The sequence below is a fragment of the Oryx dammah genome, unplaced genomic scaffold (assembly GCF_014754425.2).
Source record: "Oryx dammah isolate SB20612 unplaced genomic scaffold, SCBI_Odam_1.1 HiC_scaffold_13, whole genome shotgun sequence".
In the NCBI taxonomy this organism is placed as follows: Eukaryota; Metazoa; Chordata; class Mammalia; order Artiodactyla; family Bovidae; genus Oryx; species Oryx dammah.
The window spans coordinates 4,939,442-4,955,775 of record NW_024070197.1 but is presented as its reverse complement, the minus strand read 5'-3'; the positions used below and the strand labels follow the sequence as shown (position 1 = coordinate 4,955,775).

The 16,334-nt window shown below is 40.4% G+C and overlaps 1 protein-coding gene and 1 pseudogene; both read right to left on the bottom strand.

The window, feature by feature from the left end:
• LOC120871946 (zinc finger protein 420-like) overlaps nt 1–16,334 on the bottom strand; it is a 719,570-nt gene that overhangs the window by 675,602 nt on the left and 27,634 nt on the right.
• LOC120872059 lies at nt 1,299–1,607 on the bottom strand (annotated as a pseudogene).

Genomic DNA, 16,334 nt, shown 5'->3' with positions numbered 1-16,334 from the left:
AAGCAGGAAACTTTCTTGTCCTCTTAGGTGTCCAAGATCCTCTGTTAGTGTTCAGCTGGGCTCTGTGAGAGTTGTCCCATTTGCACATGTATTCTCGATGCACCTGTAGAGAGATGAACTCCACGTCTTCCTAATCCTCTGCCATTTTGATAGTTCTGTCTCTCTTTTATCCTTAACCTAGTGAAGGGTTCATCAATGTCATGTAAATATTTAAGGATGTTCACTGAAAATACTAAGTAAAATGACTTGTTATTTGGTATCTTTCAGCTGTTTCTTCTTAGGACACCCAGGGTTTGATGCCAAAGAATCCAGGGTTAGAAGATGTATTCCCAAAAGCAAACCTAGAAATAAATGAAAGATTTCACCTTGGCAACTTACATTTAATGAAAGACTGGGAATATACAAGGGCACATGAAATACAGAGAGGATGTTTGCAAGGACATAAGGAAATTGAGACAGTTTCACATAATACAGATATGACTGCCAAAAAAAAAAGTACTATGAGTCAGTTTGGGAAAAACACCAATTTCAGGCATCAATATCTGCAGAGAGTGCATATTTTTAAGCAAAGACCCGCATCGTTTTTGAAATATACATATTCTCTGAAAGGAAATGTCTAAAATCTGGAAAGGTATCCAGTCTATACTGCAAATACTCATTCAAACTATTCTGAACATAGGCTTTGATTAAACATAAATTCAAACATGTCTGAAAACTAGATATTTAAAAAACAGGGGGAAAACTCCCAATATAAGCAGTTTGAGAGATCTGTAAGCAAGGAAGAGGTCATTAGTCTTCCAACAACAGATTATTCTCTCTGTTCCAATATTTGTAATGTTGATAATAATACAAGACACTTAATCCAACCACCATAGTTCAATACATATCGTGATATGGTTAATATGGAACAACTTTTCATGTGTACTAAAATAGGTCAGGCCTTAAGTAAGAGCTGCACCCCCAATAATTACAAGAGTATTTGTGATGGAGTGAGACGCTATACATGCAATGACACTGGGCATAAGGTTGAACAAGTCTCAAACCTGAACAAATATCAGGGACCTCAGTGTTCACACAAGGCTTTTAAAAGTAATAAATGTAGGAATATCTTTTATCAGTGAACACATCTATATATAGTGGAGAAGGCAATGGCACCCCACTCCAATACTCTTGCCTGGAAAATCCCATGGACGGAGGTGCCTGGTAGACTGCGGTCCATGGGGTCGCTAAGAGTCGGACACGGCTGAGCATCTTCACTTCACTTCACATCTTTATATAAGAGTATTCATATTGGAGGGCAGACTTATAATTGTAATGAATATGACAATGTTTCTTTTTTTTCTTGTTTTTTTGAGATTTAAAAAATTTTTAATCCAGTTCAAATCAGTGTGTGTGCTTCATTTCCGCTCCTTCACTGCTGAACCTGGGGGCTGAGTCTGCTTCAGCTTTTCTGTCTTGTTGTCCGTGATGACCAAGGTGTAAAGGTATCTGCTGCATCAAACTGGAAACTTCATATTATCCTTATTTTTCTCGATCTTGACAGATTTGGCGTCCTTTCGCCCAGCTGTGAGCCGATTGTCCTCTATTTCCTCCGTTTTGCAAGGCATGGCGACCATGCGTGGAGATTGCAAGGGGAGCATCAGGAGAGAATTACTCGGAGCACTCCGGAAAGTTTCTGATCCGTCTTCAGATCTTACTCGACAGCAGAGGATTCAGAATCCACGGAAAGAGAACAAGTGTGATATATGTGGGAAAGTCTTTACTTACTCATCCAATCTAACTAGACATAGGAAAATCCATTCAGGAAGGAAACCTTTCAAATGTACAGAGTGTGGTAAAGGCTTTATGCGTGGCACTGATCTTACACAACATCAACGAATCCATACTGGCCAGAAACCTTATAAATGTAAGGTATGTGACAAAGCCTTTAACTGTAGCTCAAGTCTTACAAGACATCAGCGAGTTCACACTGAAGAGAAGCCTTATAAATGTACAGAGTGTGGCAAAGCCTTTAAACAGAACTCAAGTCTTAATCACCATCAGCGACTTCATACTGGGAAGTCCGACCAATTTAACAAATGCAGTGAGGTCATTACTTGCTGCTCAAGTCTTACTGAACATCAGGTAATTCATTCTAGAGAAAAGCCTTATAAATGTAAGGATTGTGGCAAAAGATTTATCAAAATTACGAGCCTTATTCCACATCGCCGAATCCATACTGGAGAGAAACCTTATAAATGTAAGGAATGTGGCAAAGCCTTTACCCAAAGTTCAAGCCTTACTCAACATCAGCGAATTCATACTGGAGAGAAACCTTATACATGTAAAGAATGTGGCAAAGCCTTTCGTCAGAGCTCAAGTTTTCATAAACATCAGAGAATTCATACTGAAAAGAAACCTTACAAATGAAAGGAATGTGGCAAAGGCTTTAATCAGAGTGGTCATCTCACTAGACTTTTGAGAGTACACCCTAGTAATGAAGCAAGTGATAGAAGAGATTTGTCCTAAACCTACACCAGAAAACATGAGCGTTTATACAAGAAACATATGAGAACGATGTAATAAATATGTAGAAAAGTATTTAATCAAAACTCAAACCTAAGTAAATATCAGAGACGGCTTACTAAAAAGCATTTCGTCAATCCTGTTTTCTGAAGTTACTCTGAAGGAGAATTATTGCAGAGAGTAATCCGTAGTTAAAACATGTAGAAAATTGATATGTTAGTAAGGATCATGAGATGAACGGTTGGTGTTTAAGAAGTTGCAGTTATTAGCACTGTATCCTTGTTTAGACTGACATGATTTGAGATTATTTGAAACCCAAAATGAATGTAATTCAACCCTCAAGTACTCCATGCTAGGCTTTGTTTCTAGTGTGTATTCAAACGTTTTCTGATGGTTGCTACCTCAAAGATGAGAGAAGACCTTCTATATTGTGTTGGAACCATTTATATCTAAGCTTCATTAGAAGATTAAAGACACAGTAATGTAAAATGTACAATGAACATCTAAATGGAGGTGTTTGTCATTGATGTCAAATATCCCTGTAGGTCACATCATGTAAGTGACGATGGACTCTTTCCATGTTTTAAAGTAAGACAGGTTTGTTCTAAATTTTCAGTAGTTATATCACTTGATTTGTAAGAACTCAGTGATGGTTAACTAAAATATTGACGTATCTATAATATCAACAGAAGTCATGGATATTAGTTGACAACATTGAAATAAAAACATCTTCTGTGATAACCTAGAAATGTATGGGAAACCCTTCCTGAAAAAATCATATAATTAGGGTTTGTTAATTTACTAAGTGATTCCTAGCCTCTGTTTTGTAAACCATAGAAATCACAATTCTCAGGTCATTGTATCAGAAAAATAAATATCTTTCTCTATGCTTGTAATTTGTATTTTAATCAAGGATCACACAGTGGGTTGTAAAAGATTTTATTTCAACTATGTGTTAAATATGCTAATTAATAAAAGTGAATAGTTTTTAGTATTTTGGTTGATTGTAATGAATTTAGTGTTAATCCACCACCACCATCATTAACCTCTCCCACCTTTTTTAAGGTTGTAGAGAAGAGACCGTAACAAACTATTTGGTAGCAGAGAGAGATGCCATCTGTAGAAATTAGTTCCTTACTGGCTTTAAACCTCTAATAACTTCAGATATTTTCCACCATTTCTATGTTGTATCTACTCTCTCATTTTGTAACTACTGGGACATTGTGACGGTTCTAATAAGGACCATACAGAGTACTGTGGAGAGCTTCCCTGACTGCCCCGTGCTGTTCCTGCCTCAGCGTCTGTCTGGGGAGCAGGCAGCCTGCAGGTCCTTGAGCTCACACCAGCCAGTCCTGTGAGCACCTACTCTAGATGACCCCCTTCCTTGAGATCAGCAGTCTTGCTGAACCCCAGGGTCTACTGCACAGGCCCCCCTACTGGACACCTTCAGAGCTCACCAGAATCCTGCTCCTCTGGTTTGAATGGACCCATCCACGCACAGCCTGGGGAGCCCACAGCCCTTCACCCAGGGTCCCTTAGAAAGGCCTGAACCCCAAGTACTGGAGCTTTCTCTACCTGGTTCTAGCCTGACCTCCCTCAGAAATTCCCACCCTAAACCCTCCCCTCCTGAGATGTCTCAGCTGTGCTGAGTGAGAGGGCTCAAGCTCAGGGCTCCTGAGTGGGTCTTGGGGAAGAAGCATCAGAATAAACAGGGAACTTGCTAAAGACTCCTTTCATGACCCCACCTCAGACCTGCAGATTAATAACCTCGTAGAGTGGGGAACCTGACCTCGAGGGGTTTGTATTCACTGAACTGGTTCAGAAAGAATCTTTGGCCAAGTGATTTGCATCTGCTTCCATCAGGATCACGTGATCAGTATTAGGAAAGGACCTCCCTTGTGCCCTCCCCAGAGTTCTCTCTTGGTCCTGAGGGAGCATCAGTGTGGTGTGTAGGAAGTGCTCCAGGGGATTCTAAGGGGGAGGCCTGGGTTAAGCATTTGGCTCCTGGTCCATTTGGAAGAGCTGAGGCCGGACTTCAGTCTGAGGAGAGGCAGCAGGGTTGGTCTAGCTGGATTTGGACCTGGGAAGTCAGCTCATATGGTCTGTGTGAGCAGAGGGTTAGGAGCTCTGTGGGGAGAGAACAATCAAGAAATAAGTTCACAGGCTGGTCTCCAGGTAGGAAGTGATTGTTCTTGAATCTTTCCTGAGACAGAGGACAGGAGAGGTGGTTGCAAGTTATAGAGCTGCACGGATGCCTTTAAACGTATTTTCTCAAGATGCAGAGGTGTGTTTGCTGCATAACATCCCCCAGAGAAGACGCAGAAGAGGAGGAAATGGCAGCTTCTCAGGTACATGTCCTGTCCCGGGTCTGAGGTTGTGTCTGCTTTTCCTCCTGAAATGCCTGGACTGAGAACTTGCAAACCTTTAATTCTCTACTTGTGTTTTTTTTTTTTTTTGGTGGAGGGGGTGCTTGGGCTGTTTGTTTTCAACTATTTGCTTTTTCCTACAACAGTGAAGACCAGCTCTTTAGACCACCTCTCCGTTATGTCTCAGAGCCTTTTCTCCATTGTCTCTATCCCAGCTTTCTACAGAACAAGATGAATTCTCTGTGCGATTTAGTGACTTTCAACTGGTGAAAGTTGAAAGTATATTCCCTTTGTGAGAGATCAACATGAGGAGTCACTGGTATCCAAGATTCCCCCTGGGATGTGGTTTGCTGTTGGGATCTTAGGGAAGTAGAGGAACTGCAGTGAGGAGCTTCCATCTGTATGAAACTTCAGATCTTTAGAACAGGAGTAAGAAAATGCAGTTATAGGTAGAATGAACTCCGTGGTCTGGAATTTTTCAGACAATTTTGAAACAAAAAGAAATAATAGTGTAAGGTCTATATCATTAAAATAACTTGCTCTTAAAATACAGGACGCAGAACAGGGGAGGTATATGTGAACTGAAATTTGCATGACTGACATTTTTCAGGGTAGGTTCAGATCACCTGTTACCATTTATTCCATTATACCGCATCTTTCCTGGTTCAGAGTCTTATGTGAGATTCCAGCACTGTGATGTTCACATTTTTCCTCTTCATCTTTAAGAAAGATTTTGGATGATTGTCAGGGACATACAGAAGCCACCAGTTACAGTAGAAATCCATACCTTCTTAGTTTCTTTTTGCTTTGGATACTGAACAAACCTGTGTTTAGTGGGCATATTGAGTTTTGGAAGTGGAGGTTTTCATTACACAAGTCCAGGTCTGAGTTTACATTGTACTCCACTGGCATATCTCAAATCATCATCTTATCACATTTTTTTATTTTCACAAATAGTTATGATTATTCCTAATGTTTGTGTAACTATGTTAAATTTCTAAAATATAGCTCAACACAAATGATATAGATTTTGAAAGAAAGGACTCAGAACCAAGAACTCTAATTTATTTTATATTGTTATGTGCATTTGTATGTTAGTGTATTTAAAGCATACAGATTATCACCCACAAATAAATGAAATTTAACCAGACTTTATTGACTTGAATACTTTTTCTCACTTTTAAAACGTATATACTTCCCATTTTAGTGTAAATGTGTGCACAAAAATGATAACATTATTTGATCCATTTTTGAGGTATATTTTTATGTTTTTCCCAGTTACCTACACTGGTATACACATTTATTAGAGTTGTCTCTGTATTTGTCTGTGTTCCTTTTTTTATTTTTCTCTCTTTTATTTTTTATATTATGAAAGTACATGTGAGAGACATGTGAAATACAGAACAAAGTCACATATAAATTCTATTATATAACATATTTTAAAAATAGACAAATTATGATTTTTAATTGGTGTTTCAATGTCAAACTCTCCAAAGAATGGAATGAAGATTCAGAAAAGTACAAGGATATCAGTTCAGTTCAGTTCAGTTCAGTTCAGTCACTCAGTCATGTCCGACTCTTTGCGACCCCATGAATCGCAGCACGCCTGGCATCTCTGTCCATCACCAACTTCCGGAGTCTACTCAAACTCGTGTGGATCGAGTTGGTGATGCCATCCAGCCATCTCATCCTCGGTCGTCCCCTTCTCCTCCTGCCCCCAATCCCTCCCAGCATCAGAGTCTTTTCCAATGAGTCAACTCTTCGCATGAGGTGGCCAAAGTACTGGAGTTTCAGCTTTAGCATCAGTCCTTCCAATGAAAATGCAGGACTGGTTTCCTTTAGAATGGACTGGTTGGACCTCCTTGCAGTTCAAGGGACTCTCAAGAATCTTCTCCAACACCACCGTTCAAAGGCATTAATTCTTCGGCACTGTCTTCACAGTCCAACTCTCACATTCATACATGACCACTGGAAAAACCATAGCCTTGACTAGATGGACCTTTGTTGGCAAAGTAATGTCTCTGCTTTTGAATATGCTATCTAGGTTGGTCATAACTTTCCTTCCAAGGAGTAAGCGTCTTTTAATTTCATGGCTGCAGTCACCATCTGCAGTGATTTTGGAGCCCCCCCAAAATAAAGTCTGACACTGCTTCCCCATCTATTTCCCATGAAGTGATGGGACCAGATGCCATGATCTTTGTTTTCTGAATGTTAAGCTTTAAGCCAACTTTTTCTCTCTCCTCTTTCACTTTCATCAAGAGGCTTTTTAGCTCCTCTTCACTTTCTGCCATAAGAAAGTGATGTTATCTGCATATCTGAGGTTATTGATATTTCTCCCAGCAATCTGATTCCAGCTTGTGCTTCTTCCAGCCCAGCATTTCTCATGATGTACTCTGCATATAAGTTAAATAAGCAGGGTGACAATATACAGCCTTGACCTAATAACCATGAACTAACCAGTTAAAAATGAGCTTGTTAAAGAAGAACAACTCTGGTCTGACTCCAGAACTCTTGAATTTGAATCCACTTTTAAAAAATATTCCCAACTTGGAGAAAAATATTCAGGTTTGGTTGATAGATGATTTATTCTGTATAACATCACTCTAAATAGACATGCCTTTGTAGATCATATCATAGTATAGTTTTTCTCCCAGATAAAAAGAATCTCTACAGTGGTTTTATGAATTGTATACCATCTTTTTTCTGGGGCTAAAAATATGATAGAGAATATTAGCATGTAAAAATTATATTCTTGTGTAATACCAGACATTCTCCTAAATCAAAACCATTTCTCTTGCTGGTTCCTTCTTGGGTCACATTAGGAAGTCTTGCTATGGCCACATGGCACGTGTAACTTGTATTTTAGAGAGGGCTGACCTTCGGGATGTGGCCATAAATTTCACTCTAGAGGAGTGGGAGTGCCTGGACCTCGGTCAGCGAGAATTGTACAAGGACTGATGTTAGAGAACTATGGGAACCTCGCCTCCTTGGGTGAGGAGAATTTCCTTCCAGAATCCCTTCTCTACCCTCAGGGTTTTGCTTCCTGCGTTTCTAGAATGTCTCCTGGAATTATCTGCTTCTTATAATATAGTTTCAGACCCCTGCTTTTTAGGGAAAAAATGGAAGTTTGTGAGATTAGAAAGACTTCATGATGATTTATGATTCTAACCTTCCTCTTCCTTGATGTAATCTGCCTCCTTCTCTCTGAATTACTAGGAATGTTATAAGTTCAGTGGTATAAAATAGTTTTGCCCTCATTTCAAAATCAGATTTCCACTACTTACTTTTGCCTTGTAGTACTTGACCAGAATCTCAGGTTCTCATTTTTATGTATTTGTTAGTGTTGTAAAGGTACTTTCAATAAAATATTTGGGGAAATCATTTTCTAGGCTGTGTTATTATTCTACCACACCTTCTCTTCTCACCTGAATACACACTGGATTGGAAACTGATGAATCTCCAGCACAACTAAGTTTCCTTTTTCTGATGAACAGGTCTTGTTCTCTCTAAGCCAGATCTGGTCATCTTTCTGGAGCAAAGGAAGCATCTGTGGGATGTAAGGAGAATGGAGACAACAGCCACATACCCAGGTAGGTGTGAATGAACGGAGCCGATGACTCAGGTGAGAGGCCCAAGGATCTATGAGGAAGTCATCCTTTGTCTTGTGATTTGGGAAGACCTGCTTCAGTGGATAAGATTTTGGAGAAGTCTGGGTTTATTTCTGTTGCTGTCATAGAGGGACACCTGCCCCATTCTATCTCTTTAATCATTCATGAATTCATCTCCAGTGATTACTTTTCTCACTCACAGTGAGAACTGAAATTCTCTTCTTGGCCTGTGACAATCTGCATGAGTTGGCTGCTCTTTCATTTCTTGAGGATCTTAGGAAAACTGTGCCCATTTCTGAGTAACTCTATGATACTCTTTTTAAAGTTTGTTTCTACCTCTAGACAGAAGTGTGTGAGTGGCATTGTAGATTCACTGCCAAAGTTCTAGGAAAACTGGATACACTTTTTCCCCCTGATTTATATTATCTATAACACTGCAAGCTACAAATAAAACCTTGTAAATTTTAAACTCAAGTAATGTCTTCACTGCATAAATCAAAACCTCCCCCAAATGAGAGAATGCGAATCTCAGGGTTACTTCAAAGTTTCCCTTTTCTTCATATGAACTCATGTTAAATATCGTAAGTGTATTTGTTTTGACTTCTCAATGCTAAAATACTTTAATGTATTCATTTAACTCAATGAATTTTCAAATAAATTAGCATGGGAGCTTAGACCATTTTCTACCATATTTTTATAGTTGTTTCTCACTGTTAAGATTTTTAGATTATATGAAGACATCTTTTTAAAAAGTTCTTATTGGAGTGTAGCTATTTTACAATGTTGTGCTGCTGTACAGCAAAGAGAATCAATTATACGTGTATATATCCACTCTCTTTTATATTTCCTTCCACTTAAGTCTCCACGGAGCATTGAGCAGAGTTCCCTGTGTTCCCATCATATTTTTAAAGTCTCAATTCTTATTTAATTTCTTAAGAACTACTACTTAAGTTTATCTTGTTTGTTATCAGCTTCTCCAGACTTGTTCTATATATTCTCACTTTCTGATTAGTTGTATGTCAATATCATTTATGATTTTTAGATTCAAATATTGAATAGAATATGCTCAAATAAAAAACAGACATGGTAAGAAGTGGATTAAAGAATTATTAGGCACCTAGTATTTGTGAAAATGTCTGCTGTCTCAATTCAACATGACTTAAACCAAAAAGTCATCATTAGATTGCCTATCTCCTTTTCATTTAGTGGTTCTTATAGGTTTTTATCTTGCTCCTTCCTCTACAACATATTTCTTTGTCCTCTCATTTTGTCCAATTTTTTTGTGCCTGGGTCTCTCTTATGAAGGCTGCAGGATCCTAGTTCCTCTTGCTGTGGTGTCTGCACCCTCATGGGTGAGGTTGGTCCAGAGGTTGTGCCCTTACCTCTTTGATCTGGGCTTTGACTGTTGTTACCGTGACCCGAGCCTGCCCTGGATACTGAGGGGAGCTTCCTCTTGGCTCTGTGGCTGTCACTGCCCTGTCTGTGGTGGGGTCTGCTCCCTGGTTGGTGGAATAGAGCCCCCAGATCTGTTTCTTCGCTGTGATTCTGATCTGTGGTCGAGGCAGGTGGGATTGGAGCACACCAACTGGGAGAGAAGACCCTGAGGATTGCTCCTCTGGGGGTGTTCACCTCTGTGTGCTCTGTGGGTCAATTTCACCCATTCACTCATGTGGCCCTGTGTTGGCACTGCCCTTGGCCCTACTTTAACCGTGGGTATGCTGGCACATGGCCCTGGTGTCTCAGATGTTGTTTTCAGCAGGTCACAAGCATAGATCCTCTGAAGTCAGGGCCCAGGATGGCATTCCTCATGGAGCTGGACCCACTGTGGTGCTGTGGGGCAGCTCAGACTCCGGCCTGGCCCCGCCCCCTAGTGTAGGAGCCCACAGTCTACAGCTGCTAAAGCTACATGCTGTGACTTGGGGAGCCCTGGTCATCCATTCAAATGCTCTGTAGGTTACGAAGACAGTTGTGATGGTACAGAAATGAGCTTGTGCAGCTTCCAGTAGAAGATTTCAGCTTTACTTCCTTAATTTCCAGACCCTGGGGCTCAGCAGTGTTTAGCCCCCTCTGTGCATGTGGACGACCCATAGGCACCTGCTCCCGAAGTTTCCCAGAGCCCACCAGTCTACCCTGGTAGGGAGGGGGCACAGAGGAGGAGGCAGCAGCCAGCATCGTGAGAGCACCCATCCTGGCGGGAGCCCCTCGTACTGCCTGGTGAGGAGGGGCCAGCACAGGGGGCGAGGCTACAGACAATGGTGGGTCTTCGCTTTGGGCATCACTCACCAATGGTGCTCAGGCTATGGTGGTTCAGGCTTCCACCTCAAGCATTCCTGTTTGCAGAGCTCCTCTCTCACTCCCGTCCCTCAGGATGTCCCCTCAGAGCCAACCACACTCCTCTGCCTGGGTCTGCTCTCCAAACCTCACATTTCAGCACCCTGAGCCCTTGTCTGCAGCGGTGGACGCCCTCTCAGGCTGGGTGGGCAGGGCAGGGGTCAGCACCCCGTGTACAGGTCTAACTCTGTCCTGCTGCCGCACGCTGGCTGCCACGTTCTCTTCCCCGGATGTGGAGTCCACCCTTCTCTTTCTGCTCCCCTCAGGGTTGCAGGTCCCATCTCGCTTCTTTTCCTCCTCCTTTTCCTTCTTCTTTCTTTTGACCTACCTGGCTCAGCAGGAATCCTTCTTGTCCTTTTACGTGTCCCAGGTCCTCTGCTAGTTTTCTGCAGAGGCTCCGTGAGAATTGCTCCATTTGCAGATGTATTCTTGATGCGTTTGTGGAGAGATCAACTCCATGTCTGCCTAATTCTCTGCCATCTTGGTCCTTCTGTCTCTGTTTTATTTTCAATCTAGCTAAGGGTTCATCAATTTTATGTAAATTTTAAAGGATATTCACTGAGACTTGTAAGTAAAATACCACGTTCTTTGGTATCTTTCAGCTGTGTCATCTCACAACATGCAAGATTTGATGCCAAAAAATCCAGAGTTAGAAGATTTAATCTCCAAAGCAAAGCTAGGAATATATGAAAGAGTTCACCTTGGCAACTTACATTTAATGAAAGACTGCGAATATATACAAGGGCATGTGAAGGACAGAGAGGATGTTTCCATGGACATAAAGAAACTGAGACAGTTTCCCATAATGCAAATGTTACTGCCAACAGAAATCAAAGATATGAGTCAAATTGGGAAAAATACCAATTTGAGACATCAACATCTGCAGAGAAGTGTATGTTGGTAAGAAAAAACCCACATTGTTGTTTGAAACATACATGTTCTCTTGAGAAAAATGTGGAAAATCTGGAAAGTCATCCAGTCACTACTGCAAATAATCAGTCACACAATTCTGAACATGGGTTTCGATTAAACATACATTCAAAAATGTCTGAAAACCAGAAATTTAAAAATAAGGGGGGAAATTCCCAGTATAATCAATTTATTGAATCCTTTAGCAAGGGTTTATTCCTCAACCAACAGATATTTTCTGCCCATTCCAAAATCTGTAATGTTGGTAATACTGGGAGAGACCTTACTGAACCGTCACTGTCCAATACATATGGAGTTATAATTAATGTGGAACAACTTTATAAGTGTATAAAAATGAGTAATGCCTTCCATAGCTCTACTCTCAATAATTACAAGAGTACGTATGATGGAGTGAGAAGCTATTCATGCAATGAAACTGGGTATAACCTTGACCAAGACCCAAATGTTATGAAATATCAGGCACTTCAATTATCAGACAATGATTCTAAAAGTAATCAATATAGGAATGTCTTTTATCAAATCTCAAATCTTACTAGTTATAAGAGCATTCATATTGAAGAGAAAAATCATAATTGTTGTGAATATGGTAAAGGTTGTAATCAGTCTTCAAAACTTATTCAGACTAAGCAGAAATGCTGCAAACATAATAAATGTGGAAAAGTTCTTAGGAAATCATCAAGTCTAAACAGACACAGACAAATTCATATAGGAAGGAAGCCTTTCAAATGTACAGAATGCGATAAAGCCTTTGACTGGCAATCAAGCCTTACTCAACATCAGCGAATTCATACTGGGGAGAAACCATACAAATGTAAAGAGTGTGGCAAAACCTTTAGCTGCTGTTCAAATTTTATTCAATATCAGGTAATTCATACTGGGGGGAAGACTTATAGAGGTACAGAATGTGCAAAAGCATTTAATCAGAGCTCAAAACTTACTAAACATCAAAGAATTCATACTAGGGAGAAATCTTAAATGTAAGGAGTGTGATAAAGCCTTGGCGTGCAAGCCTTACTCAACATCAGCGAATTCATACCGCAGAGAAACCATACACATGTAAAGAATGTGGCAAAACCTTCATCCGTTGTTCAAATCGTATTCAACATCCGGTAATTCACAGTGGGGAGAAGCCTTATAAGTGTAAGGATTGTGGCAAAGCCTTTGCCCGTTGCTCAGCTCTTAACACCAGCGAATCCATACTGGGGAAAAACCTTACAAATGTAAAGAGTGCGGCAAAGCGTTTAATCAGAGCTCAAGTCTTATACATCTGCGAATTCATACTGGAGAGAAACTTTGTACAAGCATATGTGTGTGTGCTAAGTGACTTCAGTTATGTCCGACTCTTCGAGCCCTCCAGGCTCCTCAGAGGTCCGTGGGATTCTCCAGTCAAGAACACTGGAGTGGTTCCCATGCCCTCCTCCAGGGGGTCTTCCCAGCCCTGTGGACTGAACCCAAGTCTCTTCTGTCTCCTGCACCGGCAGGCAGGTTCTTTTCCACTAGCGCCACCTGGGAAGCCCCAGAAGCCTTCTAAGTATAAGGAATGTGGCCAAACGTTTAACTGGTTTGGAAGCATTACTCAGCATCAAGGAACTCACACTGGGGAGAAATTATGCAAATATAAAGAGTGTGAGCTTTTACCCAGATCTCAAATGGCAACCCACTCCAGTACTCTTGCCTGGAAAATCCCATGGACAGAGAGCCTGGTAGGCTATAGTCCTTGGGGTCGCAAAGAGTTGGACATAACTGAGTGACTTCACTTTCATTTTTCACTTTCTAGTCTCACTAGACATCAGAGATTTCATGCTCCGAAAAAACTTTAAATTTACACATAGTCAACATAAAACATTTTACAATCCTCTCTATGATCCTTGGGCTTCTGAGGTGGCACTAGTGGTAAAGAACCCGTCTGCCGAACCCAATGCCGAAGACATGAGAGATGCATCCTACTTTGTGATCACTGTGTGATTCTTGATTAAATAGAGACTATAAGCTTTCAGAGACATTCCTGTTCCTATGATAAAATGATCTGAGAATTGTGGTTTCTCAAAAGCCATATGTGGCAAAGGCTTTAATCAGAGCCATCACCTCACTTGACATTAGACAGCACATACTGGAGAAAAACGCTAGAAGTCAGTAAGTGATAAAAGAGGTTTGTCCTAAATATTTACGTACTTTAGGAAAAAAAAAATGAGAGCATTTACACTGGAAAAATGTGTGAATAATGTAAAAAAATGTAGAATAATGCTTAATTAAAAATCAAATGTAAATAAATATCAGAGAATGCATACTAGAAAGCCTTGCATCTATACCTCTTTTCTGGAATGATTCTAAATTGAGAATACTGTAGAATGTAATCCATTGTTAAAATGCATAGAAAATTGATATGTTAGAATGGAACAAAAGATGAAGGGGTGGATGTTTGGAGAGTTACAGTTATAATCAATGTATCTTGGTTTATACTAACATTATTTGAGATTATTAAAAAACCAAAATGAATATAATTCGACTCTCAGATTTCTACATAGTAAGGTTCATTTATAGTGTATAAATTGACTTTTGTTTTTGATGGTTGCTGCCGCAAACATAAGAGAAGCCCTTCTAACCCAGAGAGAAATCATTTGTATTTATTTTCCATTAGATTAAGAACACAGTAATGTAATGTGTACACTGAACACCTAAGTGGTGTTGTATGTCATTGACATCAAACATCCCTATAGGTCACCATGATGGAAGTGTTCAGGAATCATTCCCTGTATCAATGTAAGATAGAGGTTTGTTCTAAAATTATAATACTTATGTCACTTGATTTTTTAGAATAAAACTATATAGTCCATTAAAAAAATCTGGTGTATTTTTATTACATCAACACAAGAAATCATGCATATTACCAGACAGACTCGAGGTAAGGACATTTTCTTTCTCCCTGAGAAAAGTGTAGAAAACCCCTCCTGAAAAAGTCATATAGTTAATGCACATCCATCTTTACTAAATAACTAGCCTCCATTTTGTAAAGCATAGAAACCACAATTCTCAGATCATTTTATCATAGGAACAGGAATGTTTCTGAAAGCTTGTAATCTCTATTAAGAATCACACAGTGATCACAAAGTAGGATGCATCTCTCATGTCTTCGGCATTGGGTTCGGCAGACGGGTTCTTTACTAGTGCCACCTCAGAAGCCCAAGGATCATAGAGAGGATTGTAAAATGTTTTATGTTGACTATGTGTGAATTAGTATATGTTGATTAACAGAAGAGAATGGTTTGTAGTGTTACATTTGATGTGTAATAGAGTGTTAACCAACTGCCAAAATTAACCTCTCCTATGTTTTTTAAGTTTGCAGGGAAGGTATCGTAACAATAAACTATTCTAGCACAGAGGGATGGCATCTGTAGAAAGTGGCTTCCTTAGTGCCTTTAAACCTCAAATAATTTCCTGTATTTCCCATCTTTTCTACATTGTACATTTTTCTCTCTCTGTAACTGCTGGGACATGGTGACGGTTCTAATAAGACGGACCATACAGAGTACTGTGGAGAGCTTCCCTGACTGCTCCGTGCTGTTGCTGCCTCAGCGTCTGTCTAGGCAGCAGGCAGCCTGCAGGTCCTTGAGCTCACACCAGCCAGTCCTGTGAGCACCTCCACTAGATGACCCCCTTCCTGGAGACCAGCAGTCTTGCTGAACCCCAGGGTCTACTGCACAGGCCCCCCTTCAATGACACCCTCAGAACTCACCAGATTCCTGCTCCTCTGGTTTGAATGGACCCGTCCATGCTCAGCCAGGGGAGCCCACAGCCCTTCACCCAGGGTCCCTTAGAAAGGCCTGAACCCCAAGTACTGGAGCTTTCTCGGCCTGGTTCTAGCCTGATCTCCCTCAGGGGGCCCTCAAGGCTGCCTGTGAATACTCTCAGGACCTAAAGTCATAAACTCACCTCCCTCTTTTCCTTTGTGGTCCTTTGTGGAACTGAGACATTCCACAGACTGCCACAGTCTCATTTTAACAAGTACAAACCTTAAAAACTGACAAGAACTAAAATTAAAAGCCATGTTAATATTCTGAACTAACATTCATAAAATTTGACACAATGTATTTTTTAGCACGTGTTTCTTGTCTATGCTTAAGCTTCTTTCCATGGCTTTGACATACATTGAATGCAATATATAAACATATGCAGGTATACATTAGCAGTGAGAAAACTAAGAATGAAGAGTGTGTCTCTATTTGTACCCATGGTCTTTTGAAGAATTAAGAAGCATTAGATAAAAATTGATACTTTCAAACTTTTTGATTTACTAAGAACTGAGAAATGACAGATTTTTAAATTAGATATATTTTACCTATTTTCCATTGAGTTCATTTCCCCCAAACTTCAGGAATCTCTGTTTTAAAGGAAACACCATACTGTTTTATGGTGACATAAAACTGAACACCAGACTGAAACCACAATCACAGGCAACTAGCCGCTCTGATCACACGGACCACAGCCTTGTCTAACTCAGTGAAACTAAGCCATGCCCGTGGGGCCACCCATGATGGACGGGTCATGGTGGAGAGGTCTGACAGAATGTGGGCCACTGGAGAAGGGAATGGCAAAC